Genomic DNA, 17,681 nt, shown 5'->3' with positions numbered 1-17,681 from the left:
AAAGCATACCACACAGGTGCCAGCAAAGGGAGCAGACCAGGCAGCGGAGGCCTCTTTCCAGCACCGTGCAGAAATGCCACCACGCTGGAAGCAGGCCGCACGCAGCGGCCCAGAGACCGAGCCACCATCACCTGTTTGAGGACTATAACGTAGCATGTTTCTCGGTCTGCTGCCTAACTCTTGACTTTGTGCTCTCAGGAAACAAATTGCCTGTCTTCTTCAACGTAATATCTCTGGCACCTAGCAAAAAGCTCCATTATTATGCATGGCCTACATTACTGCTTCTGCCTTTTTTTGTATGTGAGTGTGTTATTTTTATTCCCCAGTAGAGAAGTAGTTTTCAACCCTTTGAAGTCTCTAGTTCATTTAATTTGTAAAAGTCTAACAAGACGGGGGATGGGGGGATTATGCAGCTTTTGGCATGTTACTCAATTGAATTACAAAATTAATTTCCTGCTCTATAGTGACCCTAGAGGACAGGGTAAAACTGCTGCCCCCAACAGTTTCAAAGGCTGTATGTAATATTTATGGAAGCAGGCTGCCAGCTCTTTCTCCTTTGGAGTGGCTGGTGGGCATGAAACGCTGATCTGTCATTAGAAGATGCCCCCCCCCCACACACACACACTGGGATGACCTTCATAAGGTACTGTGGATTTTACAAAGGAAGTGCCAAACACATCTATTCAACATTAGCGGTGCAATGATGCTTGATTCTAATAAATGGTCTAATTAATTGATGTATTCAAGAAATAGAATTAAAACACGGAGCTGCTGGAAACATTAATCAGCACAATTACCTAGTTGGAGGAATTCCCCCCGATCATATTATATTACCTATCGTTCAGACCAACATCCACAGGTTTCTGAGACAGAGCTCTCACTACAAGGCCTGCTCCTTGGAGAACTGTCTCCATGGGCAGGGTGAGAGCAGCTATTGGCATCCCTCAAAGTGGAAGAATAGCAACGACGCAGGAGATGAGAACGTGGGCATTCTGTAAAACCTTGCACAATTTAGAAGTGCTCACATTATGTAATTTCTGAATTTTCTACATTTCAAAAGAAGATTCTGCTAATTAGCACAAATATTTTGCAGTTCCTTTTCAAATGCTTCTTATTGGGGGCAGTGCCAATGCTCTACTTCTAAAAGTGGGTTTAGTCATTATTATGCAGAAGCAAGAACTGAGGTCCACTAAAGCTTCCTTTAGTTTTAGGCATATAGAAGTCAAAAAATGCAATTGTTTACTTTAAGAGATCTTTTTCAGTGATCCTTGCCAAAATTTTAAATGCTGATAAAGTTCTCCATTATTTATTGATCTTTCTTTCTTGTGTTCCTCAGAGGAGCCCTGGTGGTGGAGTGGTTACATGTTGGACTGCAGTCTGCATGGTGGGCAGTTTGAAACCACCAGCAGCTATGCAGAACGAAGACTGGGCTTTCTAGTCTCCTAAACAGTTACCCTCTCAGCAACCCACTGGGCACACACTGAGTCAGCATCGACTCAGTGGCAGTGAGTCGTCATTATCATTCCACTCTGGCACAGGAGCTTAACTCTATGAAAAATACAATGTCCTTGGGCCTCCACTCAAGTACTCCCTCAATACAAAAACACTTTGTGCTATTAAACTGGCATTCCATGATGCTTCCCGACACATTCACCTAAGACAAAATGGGTGCATAAGGAAATGTGGTGAAGAAAACTGATGGTGCCCCGCTAGAAAAAGATACAGCGTCTGGGGTCTTAAAGGCTTGAAGATAAACAAGCGGCCACAAAGCTGAAAAGCAACAAAGCCCACACGGAAGAAGCACACCAGCCTGTGTGATCACGAGGTGTCGAAGGGACCAGGTATCAAGCATCAAAAAAAAAAATCATATCATTATGAATGAGGGGGAGCACAGAGTGGAGACCCAAAGCCCATCTGTAGGCAAGGACATCCTCTTACAAAAGGGTCGCAGGGAGATGAGCCAGTAAAGGTGCAGTGTAGCAACGATGAAACATACAACTTTCCTCTAGTTCTTTATGCTTCTTTCCCCACTATCATGATCCCAATTCTACCTTACAAATCCGGCTAGACCAGAGGATGTACACTGGTACAGATAGGAACTGGAAACACAGGGAGTCCAGGACAGATGATCCCTTCAGGACCAGTGGTGAAAGTGGTGATACCAGGAGGGTGACAGGAAGGTGGGGTAGAAAGGGGGAACCAATCACAGGATCTACATATAATACCCTCCCTAGGGGATGGCCAACAGAAAAGTGGGTAAATGGAGACATCGGACAGTGTGAGACAAGACAAAATAATAATTTATAAATTATCAAGGGTTCATGAGAGAGGGGCATGGGGAGGGAAGGGAAGGGAAGAATGAGGAGCTGACACCCAGGGCTCAAGCAGAAGGCAAGTGTTCTGAGAATGAGGATGGCAACAAATGTACTTGACACAATGGATGCATGCATGGATTGTGATAAGAACTGTATGAGTGCCCAATAAAATGATTTAGAAAATAAAAAAAGAAAAAGAACATGTTCAAAATGGACATTTAAATTCTTAAAAATGTTTGACAAGGAGTATATTAAAATTAGAAATTTTTATACTGAATTTATATGATAGTCAGTGACAGGCTTAAAAGTTAATTCAAAGACGTTCCAATGGTTATTTTGGGGGATTTTGTTGATAACATTAAGATTCAAATGAAACATTTACTGTAAGGAATTTAATGTAAAAATCCTAGGTGGTTTCCAATAAATCAATGAATTCTCAGAACTGCTTTTGTCCATCACCTTTAATTCTTTCCATTCAAAAGCAAATACGTGGGATTAAAAGGACAGAAGATGTAGCAGTAAAGGAAATAAAATAAAAACAACTTGACCTTCAGGAATTTTCCTAAGAATGTAAAAGCACTCAAAGTAAGACAATTGTCGAAGTTGGTTGTTACTGTTGGTTGCCACTGAGTTGACTTGTGGACACCAGAAACGCTGTCAGTCCTGTGCCAGGTTCACGATCGCCAGGGTGCTCTAACCATGTTCTAACCAGCGTCTTCTACATGCCTTCCATCAAAAGAGTTCATTTCTAGCACTACATCAGAGACGACTGAATCTGTTGTGATCCGTTGTGTTTTCATTGGCCTTCCTAGACTCTGTTACTCTAGAAATTCTACTAAAGCCTGTCCACTAAGTGCGACGCCTTGGTATTTAAAATCCCAGTGGCAGAGCATCCAGCCTCAAGCCACCAGAGTACACCAAGTCAGTCTCTGGTCACTGTTTCCCAAAGATAATGATGCTGAGTGATTGATGGTGTTTCTTCTATCCTCACTGCCATGAAGTCGAATTCTAACTCATAGTAACCCTATAGGACAGTGTGTTAGTCTGGGTAGACAGAGAAACAAATCCAGGAGACTCAGATGTGCAAATGAAAGAGCTTTATATACAACAACAATTGAATACTGAGACAACATCCCAGTCTAGCCCAGCCCAGATCAAGTCCATAAATCCGATATTAGCCCCTATGTTAGATACCAATCTATAAAGTCCTCTTCAGACTCATAAAACGCATGCAATAATGTTATATGCAGGAAGATCACACAGACCAGTGGGTGGGAAGTTTTGTGGATCCTGTGGCTTTGTAAGCATCTCAGTACTGGCAGGGGTCTCCACATGGCTCCTTCAACTCCAAGGCGCTGACTGCCATCAGCCTCTATGTGTTTTCTCTACAAGGATGTCTCACAGGAAGTGAGCCCAGAGAGAGAGGGTCTCCCACCTCCAAGGAGGAAATAATGGAGTTCCCAGAATCCTCAGGAGAAGGCCATGCCCACATGGAGGTCTCACTGGCCTGATTGACAGGCTAGACTCCATCCCTAAACTCTTAATCCTCAAATTGACATCAGATTATGTAACTCCACAGACAGGGTAGAATTGTCGCTGTGAGTTTCCAGGACTGTAAGTCTTTTCAGGAGCAGAAAACCCTATCTTTCTCTGGAAGAGTGGCTGGTGGTTTTCCAACTGCTGACCTCATAGATCACCATCTGTGTTAGTCCGGGTAGACTAGCGAAACAAATTCATGGACACTCATATGTGTGTAAGAGTTTTATATAAAAGAGTATATTAAGAAAGCATCTGAGCCCAGTCCAGTTCAAGTCCATAAGTCCATATGTCCAACACCAATCTATAAAGACCTCTCCAGACTCATGAAACACATGCAATGACACCGAATGCAGGAAGATCCCAGGCCAGTGGGTGGAAAGTCTTGTGGATCCAGTGTCGGTGGAAACATCTCAATGTTGGCAGGGGTCGTCTCCAAGTGGCTCCTCCAACTCCAGGGCTCTAGTGTAGCTCCATGTGTCTTGTCAGAAAGAATGTCTCACAGGGAGTGAGCATGTGTCTGGCCTCCAATGAGCTATGTATCTCCTTAGTACCTCCAAATGAAGTCATCCAGCTGCGACCTGATGGACAGGCTAGACTCCACCCCTGCGTTCTTAAGTTCCAAACTGACAACAGACTACGCGAGTACCACACCGTCCAATGCATCCACAATGCCACCGGGCTTGGTCAAGCATTCCTACATTGCATACTTACAGTTCTTTGCCTTTGCCTACACCTAGTATTACTGACTGATTTCTTATCATGCTTATACTGATTTCAGCTTTTGTTTATATCCCATCCCCTTCTTTTCATGTATCAATCCATCTTTCTAATAGATAAGGTTTTGGTCAGAACTACTGTTCATACTACTGTAACTTTTAAGTATTGTTACATTGCTGAGTCAAGTAGTATACTACAGTTAGATTTCCTTTCTGCTTTTTCACCTTGGAGCCACTTACTTTTAAATAATAGGGTTTCTTTCCATATACTTTAATAACTATAAAATACCTCTTAATAGTATTTTCCACTTGGTAACGCTGTCAGAAAGGACATGAAGCCCATCTTTTCTCCTAGAGCATCCCGCCTGGTGCACCTGGTCCTTGTGCTAGAATGTAAAAGGATGGCTCCCTAGGCCTGTCGCCCAGCTCTCATCCTGGGACTTCCTCTGAGTAACCCCGAGAACTCTTGGCGCCTATCACTGTATCACAGACCTTTCCCTGAACAGCATGTACTAATATTTTAGAAAATCATTTATTCTTCAGCAATTTCCTGAAAAGGGTTTCATGATAGAGATTTTATGTTTTAGACTCTGAGTAACCTGTTTTTGCTTTTTTTAGGCAACTCTCCCACTTGATTAATGAGGAGGCGGAACATATGTAGAATTCTAGGTGAAAATTTATTTTCCTTCAGGATTTTGAAAGCACTGCTCCATTGCTTGCTTGCTTGCTTGTTTCCACGGTTGTTGCCAGGAAGTAAATTACTATTCTTAAACGAAACTGTGGATGGGACCTGTTTTCCTTTCTGAAAGCTTTTAGTCTCCCTTCTCTATGAGGCTGAAATTTTACAAGTACTTGACAAATACTTGTGGGCCTTTTCAATTTCAATTCATGTTCTGGGGAGGATCTTACTGAATTTCTTCAACAATTTTCTTCTTTGGTTTTTCTGTTCTCTTCTGAACCCCCAGGCTCTGGTTGCTGCTCCCTCTCATTTGTGTAGCTTTCTTTCTCCTCTGGGTAATGCATTTTGTTTTGGCATCCTGCTGTCAGCTTGATTGTCGCTATTCAATCTTTTAACCTTTATTCCAGTTATCTCTTTTTTTTGGGAGGTTTAACAGTAATTTATTGATCCCTGTTCTCCTAGGAAGATGGAGGGCGGTCGTGGTGCGGCACACTGCTTGGTGAGGCTCACAGGCTGCAGCAGCTGGCTTCCTTGTACTGCCGGAACACGGCTGGCAGCTCCATCTCTTCATCCATGACCTTCACCCGTGCCACCTTCCCTGCCTCCTTCTGCCCATCATTCTCCTGCAGGACCTGGTGCTGCTCCGGGAGGCCCGCTGAAGGCATTGAACCACCAACCAGGTGCATTTGTTGTCCTGAATGTCAGTGCCAACCTTACCCATCATACAGAGGTCACCAAAGAGAGCCGGGTAATCATCCTGGATCTGAAAGTACTTGCCCATCTCCAGCAGAATCCACTTGGCATCGGTATGCTCCATCTCCTATCAATGCCTGCCATATACATGGCAGCAGCGATGGGGTGGCAAAAGGAGTAGAATGTAATCTTGTACTTGACAATGGATTTTTACCTCTTTGGAGCAAACCTGCTGAGATCCACGTTGCCCTGGGGGTTGGTGATGAGGTCCAGGGTCTGTCCCATCTCAGTCTGATAGGAACCCTCCGGGAAGAGCTCGAGCAGGTTCAGGTAACAGGACTGCCCTGGGCAGTGGACCTTCAACAGGTGGTAGACACTGGATTCCAGCAGCCTGGCATCATTGATGGCATCCAGACCTATGCCTGGCTTCTGGTACCAGCAGGGCTGCCCCCGGCAGGTGAGGGATGAATCCATTCTGTCATCCAGTGTCAGGAGGAAATCTTGGAGCAACTCGACATACCAGTCCACGGTCAGGGCCCGCTGCAGACTGTCAGCATCCTGCTTCCTGGGCTCCACCAGCTTCCAGAACACAGCCACCACCGTCAAAGCTTGGTGTACTTGCCTCCAAGGACATTGTACTCCAGGACCTTCCTGAGTTGGGCAACGGTGTGCCCCAGCTCATCCTCGGTCAGCACCCTGAGCACATGGGAGAAGTGCTGGATGGAATTCTCCTTTTCTTGGGCATGAGGGTCTGCTTTCTGGTCTCCAATCCTTCTGAGAGAGGAGCAGCGTGCTCTGTTCCAAGACGCTAGTTTTGATGTGGTCTGGTCCAGTTATTGCTCATGTGACCCCCAAGGCTCCTCTTGTTTCCTAGTTGCAGCTTCCTTTTTCTTGTATCACCATTTTCTTCTTTGGAGTTTCTGGCTTCTTTCACACTCTGCTCACAGGCTGTTTGTCTGGGTCTCTAGCTCTCATTTGAGTGGTTTCCTCAAGTTTCTCTCTATGTGTGGCTACTTGTTCCTATTTCAGAGCGACGCACGGAAAGTGTGCTAGGAGACGCTCACACTGTTTTCATTGTACAGAGGCTTGCTTGTGCAGAGGGTGGAGGTGTGAGGCCATTTCATCCAGTCCTATGGCTTTGAATTTATGTATGACTACTAATAGTTAACTCTAAAATTGTTGTCCTTGAACTTTACTGCTAAATTCAAAACTTTCCAACATCTCTATTCAAATATTTGAAATGTAAAGCCAGAACTATAGATCTCCCAAACCTGCCCCACCCACAATGTTCGGCATTCTACTTTTACCCAAGTGGGAAGGAAAAAAAAATACAGGACTGGAGTAATTTTTTCTGATCTCTCTCTTTCTTGCCTAAGTACAATTCAATCTATCAGTAATTTTGGATCTGACTTCGAGAAAATCCAGAAATTCATCACTATTCCCATTCTCATGTAAATTATTAAAATGAAGAGTTCTTGCTCAACGGATTGCTCCGGCTTCCATCGTTGCCCACCTCCAGATTTCCTCTACAGAGCAGCAGCTCACGGGATGCTTAAAGCATGCAAGACAGAGCATCTGGGCCCTGGTTCCATCTAAAGCCCCTCCCTACCCACCCCACCATTCTGACAGGGATTCTTAGCCTCAAACATTCTTTCTCCCTCCGCTTCCTACAAGTAATTAATTATCACAATTAATTTTACTTGAAACCTTCTAAAGTTCTTCATTGTATTTCTTGTCCATTTCCATCATTGCTTAGGCAGAGTACTGTTATCTCTTGTCAGAATCACTGCTGTGGTTCCCTTCCTCTTGGATTTTAATCTTTCTGCACGCTACAGTCTCTACGGACAGAGTGTGCAAACCTCATGTCTGGTCCTCTCACGCCGAAGGTTCTCCTAGACTGCTGTAAAGAATCTCATTTTTGGTATGTGAAGTTTTGTAATCTGTTCCGTCCCTCCTGCTGGTCTCATCTTCCACTCACACACACACATACCTATATGCCAAAATCACCATAGGGCATATAGTTTCCTGGAAATGTGACACTACTTTACACTACCACTGCCTTATGTTGTGGACAATTTTGAAATGTCTATTCTTTTTGTTTTTCTGTCTGGTGCCCCTGCTCACCCTTCAAGACTCACATTAAACATAGCTGCTTCTGGAAGCTTTTGCTAATTTTCCTACTCCACTACTTTTAATTGTGTCAGTATGTATCTTAAGTATGATATGCAGCACATACATGACAAGGATTTATTTGTGGCCTATTATTCCTCTGGAGATTCAAAATGTGGGTTTTTTCATGCATCAGCACCAGGAGCAACCATGCCCATCAGTTCCCTAAAATTGGTTGTGAAACATTATATGCAAAATCATAGTTGCTTTGTCCTGAGGTGGAAGAGGGGAGGGTTCGGAACCGTTACCCTTTATGGCCAGTCTTCAGGTGAGGGATAAATCTTGTTTAGCTGTAACCTCTATATGGCATATTTAAAGCAATTGTACACAAATTCTCATATATACTAGTAAGTATACACATGCAAACATACAGATGCAATTGATCATTTTTATATATCGTTAAGGCAATTTCCTAGGGCCCTCAACCATGCAACATCCTAGGTATCATCTATGATTCTTAAAATATATGAGGGGGTAACCCCCCAAAAAACCAACCAAACAAACAAATAGAAAAAAAGCTCTGCTTGGCAGGGCTTTCTTAGTATGCATTTTTTCCCGCTAGGCAAGCACTGAGCAACTTGCTCTGAGTTAGTACACCCAGTAGCATCACCTGGGAAGGTTCTCTCTGGTTACAGTACATTTTTTTGTAAAAGCCGTTTCACTGAAACCTCATTTTTTGTGATGGTCGATTTAAGAGAACAGCATGGGCTGTGAAACTTTGTTTCCTGCTTGGGAAAAATGCCACAGAAACTGTTGTGATGTTGAACATAGCTTACAAGGACAGCACTATGGGAAAAACTCAGGTGTACGAGTAGTTTTCTCATTTCCAAAAAGGTGAAATGTTGATTGATGATAAACCTTATTCTGGACGCCTGTCAATTTCCTGAACAGAAGAAAATGTCTACAAAATCTGTGCAATTTTGCTTGAAGACGGATAACAGACCATTGAAGAAAGGGGGAAGTTATCTGGACTCTTTTGGAGCTCATTTCAGAGAATTTTAATGGAAGATTTGGGAATGAGAAGGACGGCTGTGAAATCTGTGCTTTGGGATCTGACTGACCAGGAAAAAGAACTTCAAGTGGAAGGAAACATGCCGTGCTTCAAAAAGACAGCTCCAACGCGACCCAGCCTTTTCCCAAGGTCATTCCTGGTGATGAGACGTGGCGCTGTTCTTATGGCCCAAGACCAAACATCAGTCAAGCCACTGGAAGACACCATCGTCATCTCATGTAAAAAAGCTCGTCGTCGTCAAGTAAAATCAAAGATCAAGACTATGCTCATTTGTTGTTTTGATGTGAGGGCGCCAGTGCATTTGGAGTTTATTCCACCAGGCCAGACTTAATCAAGCTTTCTATTTAGAGGTTCTGAAAAGACTGTGTAACAGTGTGTGACAAAGAGGCCTGATTTGTGGCAGGTGGTGGACTGGCTTTGCCACAATGCACTTTCTCACACAGCCATCTCAGTGCACCAGTTTTGGCAAAACCAGCATGCCTCTTTGTCCCACACACCTTACTCACCTGACCTCTCTCTATGTGACTTCTTTTTGTTTCTCTGAATGAAAAGGGGCATGAAAGGACATCAATTTGATGACATAGAAGAGTTGAAGAAAAAAAACGAGGGAGATGCTGTCAGCTATCCAAAGAGATGAGTTTTAAATATATTTCCAAGAATGGAATTGCAGATTTGACAAATGTATTAAGTGTAGTGGAGTGTACTTTGAAGGTGATTAGGTTGTTTTGTAGAAAAATTTAAATACATAGCTTTGTGGGGGAGGGGTTCTGTTTTGGGGGGGTACCCCCTCGTATTCTCTAAAAATATTTTTTCTTAAAGGAATTATAAAAATTTCAATAATCAGAAATATATATTATTCAAATATACACACTCCCCAAAGAAGTTTTGTCTAGTCCTGTGGTCTAAGCTTAACAGTAACCATAAGTGTCTACTGTTAGTTGTTTTACTTTATGATTTTTACATCTTTCTTTTGCTTATTTCTCATCTATAAAATGTAATCCTGAAGCAATCAACACAATACACTTTAATAGTAACAAACAGACAGCTAACAATCTACCAGGCTCTGGCTCCCTAAAAAGACTGGTACCTAAAGTCTAAGGTCGATCACTAAATTAATCAATAATTGGCTCTCCAGTTTCAACTACCTTTTCTTCTTAAGAGGTAGGGAGAAAGAAGCATAACTTTAGTAACTGCTATAGGCGGAAAGAGCTCTGTTTTCCAGCAGAGTTCAGAGGGAAGTGACCCCTTTATAGGACATGCTAGGAACCTCAGCAGCCCCACAGAGCAACTGCATTGAAAAAGTAAATGTGGTGTGTGCGATCAAAACGTGTGCTCCATAAATACACTGGGACAAAGGCAGAGAACACTTTTCTATGCTGTTCCATATGTCATTAAGGAAATTAGACAGAGAAGAAAAAGTGAGGAACAAGCCACCTTCATGTTAGGTTTCTTACCATTTTATAGAGATCCGAGACACTAATCTGATCCGAATCCACTACTTCAAAGTCCTTTCGAGGTACCAGGTCCAGGCCCAAATGTCTAGTAAGGAGACAGACCACACTCAGAATGAAACAGCCTTTCTCTCTGTCCCTCTCCACATACACACACTTAGGAGTCTAGACCTACCTTGGTCTTGTGAAGAGAGGTCAACTGTGATGGCAAAAATGATCCAGCTAAAACCATGTTTAAAACAGACTGCTTTCATTCACTAAAGATGAGTTTTGCATAGATCATTAGAAAAAGAGTTATTTTTTGTTGTTTCCCCCCCTCCTACAAGTATGCTCAAGGTTTTAATTCCTTTAATTAGAATTGGAAACTATTCAGGGAGCAAGTTAATTTGTTGCTAAACAGTCATACAAATATAGAAAACCTCATGATATTAAACCAAAGAAAGGTATATTTTACTTGTGTTTTAACATAGTTAACACTGACATTGGGTCAAATTAAGACCTGGACACACACCAGCATCCGAATAAATTCTTGGTGGAAATTTAACAAAGGAGTAATGCAACAAAGAGAAAAGTCCCTTGGTGAGGAACGCGAACAAAGTGGGCAGAGAGGGGTGTGTCTGGGTCAGGATGTGTGAGAATCTGTGGGAAAAGGTACAGAGAGAGAGAGGGAAAGGGATAAACTGGGCAGAGGGGTGAAGAGAGGGAGAGAAAAAAAACGAAAACGACAGCTGAACTGCAGTAAACTAAGATTCCACAATAAGAAGATACCAACTGCTTCATTCAAGACTTTTAATCGATAGAAATATTCCAATTTAATAAAAACATAATAAACATCTCTATTCAAGCGCACAGCACCTAAGAAAGAACCACAGACATTCTATAACTGTAAGAATAAAGTATTTTTTACTTAGGAATGTTTGTGAGGCAGAGATCAACCGCAACCAAACCAAAGCCACTGCCATGGGGTTGTTTCCAATTAACGTTACAGCCCTGAGCTACGGAATTGGTTACTTGGTAATGCGGTGTGGAAAGAGCCTTGGTGCATGAGTAGCTTAAGCACTGGCCTGCTAATGGCAAGACTGGTGGTTTCATTGATGCAGGGAAGTGGAAGGGTGAGCCTGCTGATAATCAATGTAGTGTCCATGCAGCGGTTCTCAATCTTCCTCATGCTGTTCCTCATGTGGTGGGGACCCCCAACCATGACATGATTTTCGTTGCTACTTCATCACTGTCATTTTGCTACTGTGATGAATCATCATGTAAACATCTGATATGCAGCATGTAGTTTCATTGTTACAAATTGAATACAATGAAAGCATAATGACTCATCACAAAAACAATATGTTGTTATATATTGTGAAATATTTATTTCTAACGACAGATAAATGAAATGTTGTCTTGAAGCATGGTGTAGCATGGGTAACTGTCTTCACACTGATACTCATAAGCGAACGTATCTGCATGTGGGCAGACCCGCCTGGAGACAGAGGAGCGGTGTCTTGGTTCCTAAGACCACCGGAAATATGTTTTCCCACGGTTTTAGGCGACCCCTGTGAAAGGGTCGTTCAACCCCCAAAAGGGTCGCAACCATGGGTTGAGAACTGCTGGGCTATAAGGTCACTGACAGTCAGCATGGGCTCCATGACAGTGAGTTTGGGTTTGTTTGAAATCAATTCTGGAAATGTAACAGTGTGCTGCGATTCAGTTTGTTAAAAGGGACGCAGCATATAACATCCCCCTCCCCTCCCCGAGAGTAAATTCCTTTTAAACCTGTTAATTGTTCGCCTGTCCTGTTACCAAAAAAAACAAACAAACCTTGTTATTTTTTCAGGATGCTCCTAATTAAGGAAAGGAAAACAGGGCCATTTAAACGAGCATGGCAGCTAAAACCCTAGGGCAGCGGTTTTCAAACCTGTGAGTCATGACCCCTTTAGGGGTCAAACGAGCCTTTCACAGGGGTCACCTAAGACCATCAGAAAACATCTGATGGTTGAGGGTCAGCACAACATGAGGAACTGTATTAAAGGGTCCCGGCATTGGAAAGGTTGAGAACCACGGCCCCTGGAGTAATGAAGCTATCAAGTGATGGTCTGATGGTCCCTGGGGGAAATGTCAACTGTTTCCTGTCACCCTTGCTCCCTTTCTGAAACACCTGCAACACCTAATTCAAGTCACTTGTGAAGGTCTAGATTTTAAGTTATTACATACATACAACCAAACTGTCAAATTGAACTATTTCATTAAGTTATTAAATAACTTAATCTACAAGCACACATAAACTATTTAAAAGCCTGCACATAAAGAATTTCACTCGTCTGATAGTCTGCAGAACAACTGGAAGTATAAAACAGTTAATAATAATTTTATGAGCCATTGAGGGCCCATGTCCCTCCAGAGTCCAAATTATACAAAGGCTAAGCATGGTTGCAGTAAAACATATTTCCCTTAGTCATAGGTTTGTAAGTCTAAGAAGAGCAGCTAGACAGAATGCACCCTCACGGGCTTTTCTCCCAGACAGACAGTCTGGAACAATTCTAACTCACAGACGAGAGAACTCTCTCAGGCACAGTCACAGACAGTTGGGAAGGACGGCCAGACGGAATGCCAGAAACAACCGACCTCACTGATGTGAGAACACTCACCCACGGTTACAGATTTTGGAGCCCAACAGGGCAACCAAGACTACAGACTAGAGACGAGATCTCACAGACAGAGACAGCTGTCAATTTTAGAGACTTTGTGTTACAGGGTGCGCTTCATTGATATGGGCAAAGCAGATTTAGAAATTTTGAATCCAGAAGTAAAGGCAACAAGGAGCTTGGAGTGCTCAAAGGAAAGGACGTTTGGCGATTGCTAAGAGGTCTCCAGCCTTCTACTCATGGCCCCCAGTCCAGGCGATCCATCGGGGCTTGCAGAAAAGTTTCCCTAAACAAGGTTTCTCGGGTTACTGGCAGGTCTCCATAAGGTCCCAGTTCTTGGTCACTGTGGCAGGTGCCCTGAGCTGGAGAAGCCACGTGGAGACCCTTGCCAGCACTGCGATGTTTACAAAGCCAATGGATCCCCAAGACTTTCCGCGCTCTGGTCTGTGATCTTCCTGCATTTGGCGTCATTGTATGCGTTTCATGAGTCTGAAGAGGGCTTTATAGATTGGTGTTGGACACATGGGCTATTACTGGACTTATGGACTTGATCTGGACTGGGATGGGATGTTTTCTTAACGTACAATTACTCTTTATATAAAGCTCTTCTTATACACATCTGCATGCTTACGAATTTGTGTCTTGAGTCCACCTGGACAAACACAGTCGCCAAACTGCTGTTAGACAGCAAGGGGTTCAGGAGCCCAAATCAGAGACCAGGTTGATTCAAGAAATTCCAAGCTTGTTCCTACCAGTGTACCAGTGTTTACACAGGACACAGACAGGCTTCTCCTTCCAGACTGTTTCAAAAAACACAGTGAGAATCAAACAGGTTATATACCCCAAACTTTATGGCAGGCTGGGGAGGGGGAGACCATTAACAAGTTTTACAAAGATCAGAGAACTTTCAAGCAAAGATTCACAGGCTACAGTTGACATTTCCCCCAGGGACTACCAGCCCATTACTTGATATCTTCATTACTCCAGGGACCGTCCCTGGGCTGTTCTCCTAGGGTTTCAGCCTCCATGCTCATAGAAATGGCCCTGCATCCCCTTTCATGAATTGGGAGCATCCTAAATAATGAGCAGGTTTAAAAGGAATTTACTATAAGGGAGGGGGCTCTTATATCCTGGATCCCTTTCAACAAATGAAATCCCAACCAACTATGCTCCATTTCTCGTACTGATTTAAAACATAAAACACAAAACCCAGACTTGCTGTCATGGGTCCGTGTTGCTCCATAGCTACCCTATGTTGATTAACAACTGGCAAGCTCTTCCACTTCCTGGGGAGAACAATGACGTGGTCTGCTTCCAAAAAAGATTTAATTTTTAGGGGTGGTGGTGGAATGATGGGTTAAACTTTGGGCTAAGCTGCAAGGCTGGGAGTTCAAACCCACCAGCTGCTCTGCCGGAGGAAGATGTTGTACTTTGCTTCCATAAGGCAGGCAGCCTCAGGCACATGGAGTCCTAGTGCAGTGGTTCAGGGCTCAGTAACTAACCGAAAGGTCAGTGGTTGGAATCCAATAGCCACTTCATGGAGGGAAGATGTGGTCAGATGCTTCCATGCAGATTACAGCCTTGGGAACCCTGTAGGGCAGTTCTACACTGTCCTCTAGGGTCACTATGAGTAGAAATCACCTTGATCAGTGACATCAGTCATGTTTACTGTATTGTTAATATCAACAGAGTCCACTGTCTTAAGTCTCTTCCAACTCACAGTGGCCCTGTCAATCAGGGTAGAGCCACCCTTCAGGGTTTCCAAGGCAGCAGTACATCTTTCGGGAAGCAGACTGCCACATCTTTCTCCCCATGAAGCAGCTGGCAGGTTCAAAGTACTAGCAGCCACGCCCTTAACCACAGCATTGCCATGATTCCTCTCACTTCAACTAATCCTCACGAGGAAGAGAAACTGAAGTCACAGACTTCAAAAGACTTAAGATACGTGTGTATCTTAAATAGGAAGCTTCCTGTCGCTTCAAATTGCCAGAGTCTTGGTTTTAAGAAAATTAGACAAAAGCACTCGAGAATTATATATAAATAAATCATTAATATGGGAAGAAGTAAAATCTGATTATTATTAACTAATTTACATGGCTGTGCCAAAGTCTTAGATTTTTACTTGCTTGACAATAGCAATTGATAAAAGGACTACTTTTTGAATAACAATGTAGCGATGGAGACTGGTCCCATTTTTATTGTATTGCATCCATTGTGTGCCAGTTAAATGTGGAGGCCATCAACTTACAGCAGCCCTGTGTACACCAGAAAGAAAGGATGTCTGGCGCTGTGCCCTCATCACAGCCATGGCTGTACTGGAGCCTCTGCTGTGGGCCCACCCAGCTCTGTTCCTCTTTACTTTACAGGTGCTTCAGGTAGGGGTTGGCGAAGACCATGGCTGTCAGAAGAATGAGCACATCTGCCCGGGAAGGACTACAGCCAGGACGTCCACCCTTAGAAGCAGGGATGGGGAGACTGCTGTCTCATCTACTTTGGACACATACTGAAGTTGAGCGGTTCCTGCAGAAGGGCATCTTGTGTGCAAAGAAGAGTGGGGTGTCAGGAATCAAGGAGTTTGAGCAAGAAAATATCTCGAGCAGCATCTAGTCCAACTCTTCAACTTTCCAGAAGAGAGTTTCTGGGACTAGAATCCGTGTCCTTTGGTCACTGGAGGAAACCACTATTCCTAGTAAAAATGATCAGAGCTTAGTGGAGACCATGACACTGCCTTTTAATGGTTAAGATGAGATTCAGCTCCACGAATACTGAATTATCTTAGAACTGAGAGATGCCCACATAATACCCATACTTACTCATTACCCCAGTCTAGACGCACGGTGATATGTCTTTTAACTTCCCGCACCTGATCTTGAGTCAGGTGACCCGATAGTAGCTGCCTTCGCAGATCAATAAGCTCATTCATCACATGGCGCAGTTTGTAGAAAAGATCTACTTTGTGTTTCTGTAAAAAATGGTTTTGGAGTTGGGTAAAATAAAAAAGGAATATGGGAAGGGAATGAAAGAGAAAGAAAAAGAATTAAATTTGAAAAGTATTCATTTCTTCAAAACTCTAAAACAGGCCATGTAAAGAGGATCTTATTTTAAAATCGTAAAGTCCTAAGTTCCTACTGTCTAACGATCTCTGATTATGCCTAACAAGCAACATAATTGATTTGGATCCAGCAGAGTACCATTTGTTTATGCACGCTTCAATCCATTCTGGACGATTACACAGAAAGTTACATGGGAACCGAGAGCTGCCTATTCCAGCAGTGGTCACTAGGGGTGCAGCAACTGAGATGTCAGACACCTTGTGAGGGGCTCTGGCTTTCCAAGGAGAACTAGTCAAAGTAGGGGCGGAATGGGGGGAATCATCTGTTCCAATTTAGAGGAACGAACTGAGGTTTCAATATAAAGCTACATTCTTGGGAAAGATTCACTCCTGGTTTCCAGGCCCCCTTCAGCTTGCCAATTAGCTTTTCTAAATGATGTGTGTCTTTAGTGTCATAGAATTCTACCCTTTTCAGTTTAATAAAAGGTGCCACCTTTATAAAAATTAAATATAAACATAACGAACTTAATTATGGACAAAATAGTGGTTTTAGTCTTACAAGTATACAATGTAAATGCCACAAGAGACACTGCTTGAGCAAAATGATGTATTTGAAAGTACAGATTTAAAAAGCAAAGTCCTATCTGCTAAAAGGGAACTCCGGATGTCAAGCTCTTTCTGGCTCTATTTGTGCTACAGACAAGCATAATTTTGTATGGTAATTAAAATTCCTGGAATGTAGCCTATCTATAAAGGATGCTTTTAAAGACCAATCAGATCTGTACAGCAATTTTAGTACAATCTCTATATGGGATTTCCCTTTGAAAGATACTTATAAACTTGCTTCAAGTAGCTACAAATAAAATCATTTATAAAACAAATTAAAAGCCAGTAGAACCAGTTAATGTTTATAGATGGCAGTGATCTTATGATTAAATGTTAAGAACTTTTAATCGAAGTAGACTATCAGTTCCACTTAGAAATTTAAATCTAGTACTTCAAAACACTTTTGAAAAGACCATTTAAAAGGAAAATATGTGTATTTTAAACTGGAAAGCCTTACGATTTCATGTACTCAGATGATACCACTTTCAAATGGTTTGCTGTTATTTCTTTAGTCGATGAACAGATGAGGAGAGTTAAGACCGTGCTGACACAGAAACTGGTCCTGCCAGCTGAGGCGGAAGCAACACCAAAGGCGAGTGAGCTCCTGAGGACAGTCCACAGGGGCCAGTGGCATGTGCTCCCACTACCAGACACGGATTGGTTATGGGCAAAACAAGACCGGTGTCAAGTTTAAAGTAGAAAGTCACAGGTAATTATGATTTGCCTCACTGAGACACACACAGGAATTCCCCTGCGCGCGCGCGCACACACACACACACACACACACACACATACACACACACACACAAG

General features: G+C 43.0%; 1 long non-coding RNA gene and 1 pseudogene across 1 annotated transcript in view; both read right to left on the bottom strand.

The window, feature by feature from the left end:
* Positions 1-5,678: 5,678 nt before the first annotated feature.
* LOC142446178 (farnesyl pyrophosphate synthase pseudogene) lies at positions 5,679-15,609 on the bottom strand (annotated as a pseudogene).
* A 423-nt stretch (positions 15,610-16,032) lies between these two features.
* LOC142445523 (uncharacterized) overlaps positions 16,033-17,681 on the bottom strand; it is a 162,908-nt gene continuing 161,259 nt past the window's right edge. Inside the window, exon 5 of the long non-coding RNA XR_012784031.1 lies at positions 16,033-16,175. This is a non-coding gene — a long non-coding RNA (uncharacterized LOC142445523). The remainder of the gene's footprint in view (positions 16,176-17,681) is intronic.

This window comes from Tenrec ecaudatus, chromosome 4 (genome assembly GCF_050624435.1).
Source record: "Tenrec ecaudatus isolate mTenEca1 chromosome 4, mTenEca1.hap1, whole genome shotgun sequence".
Lineage (NCBI taxonomy): Eukaryota > Metazoa > Chordata > Mammalia > Afrosoricida > Tenrecidae > Tenrec > Tenrec ecaudatus.
The sequence above is the reverse complement of the archived record's forward strand: the minus strand, read 5'-3'. Positions and strand labels throughout refer to the sequence as shown.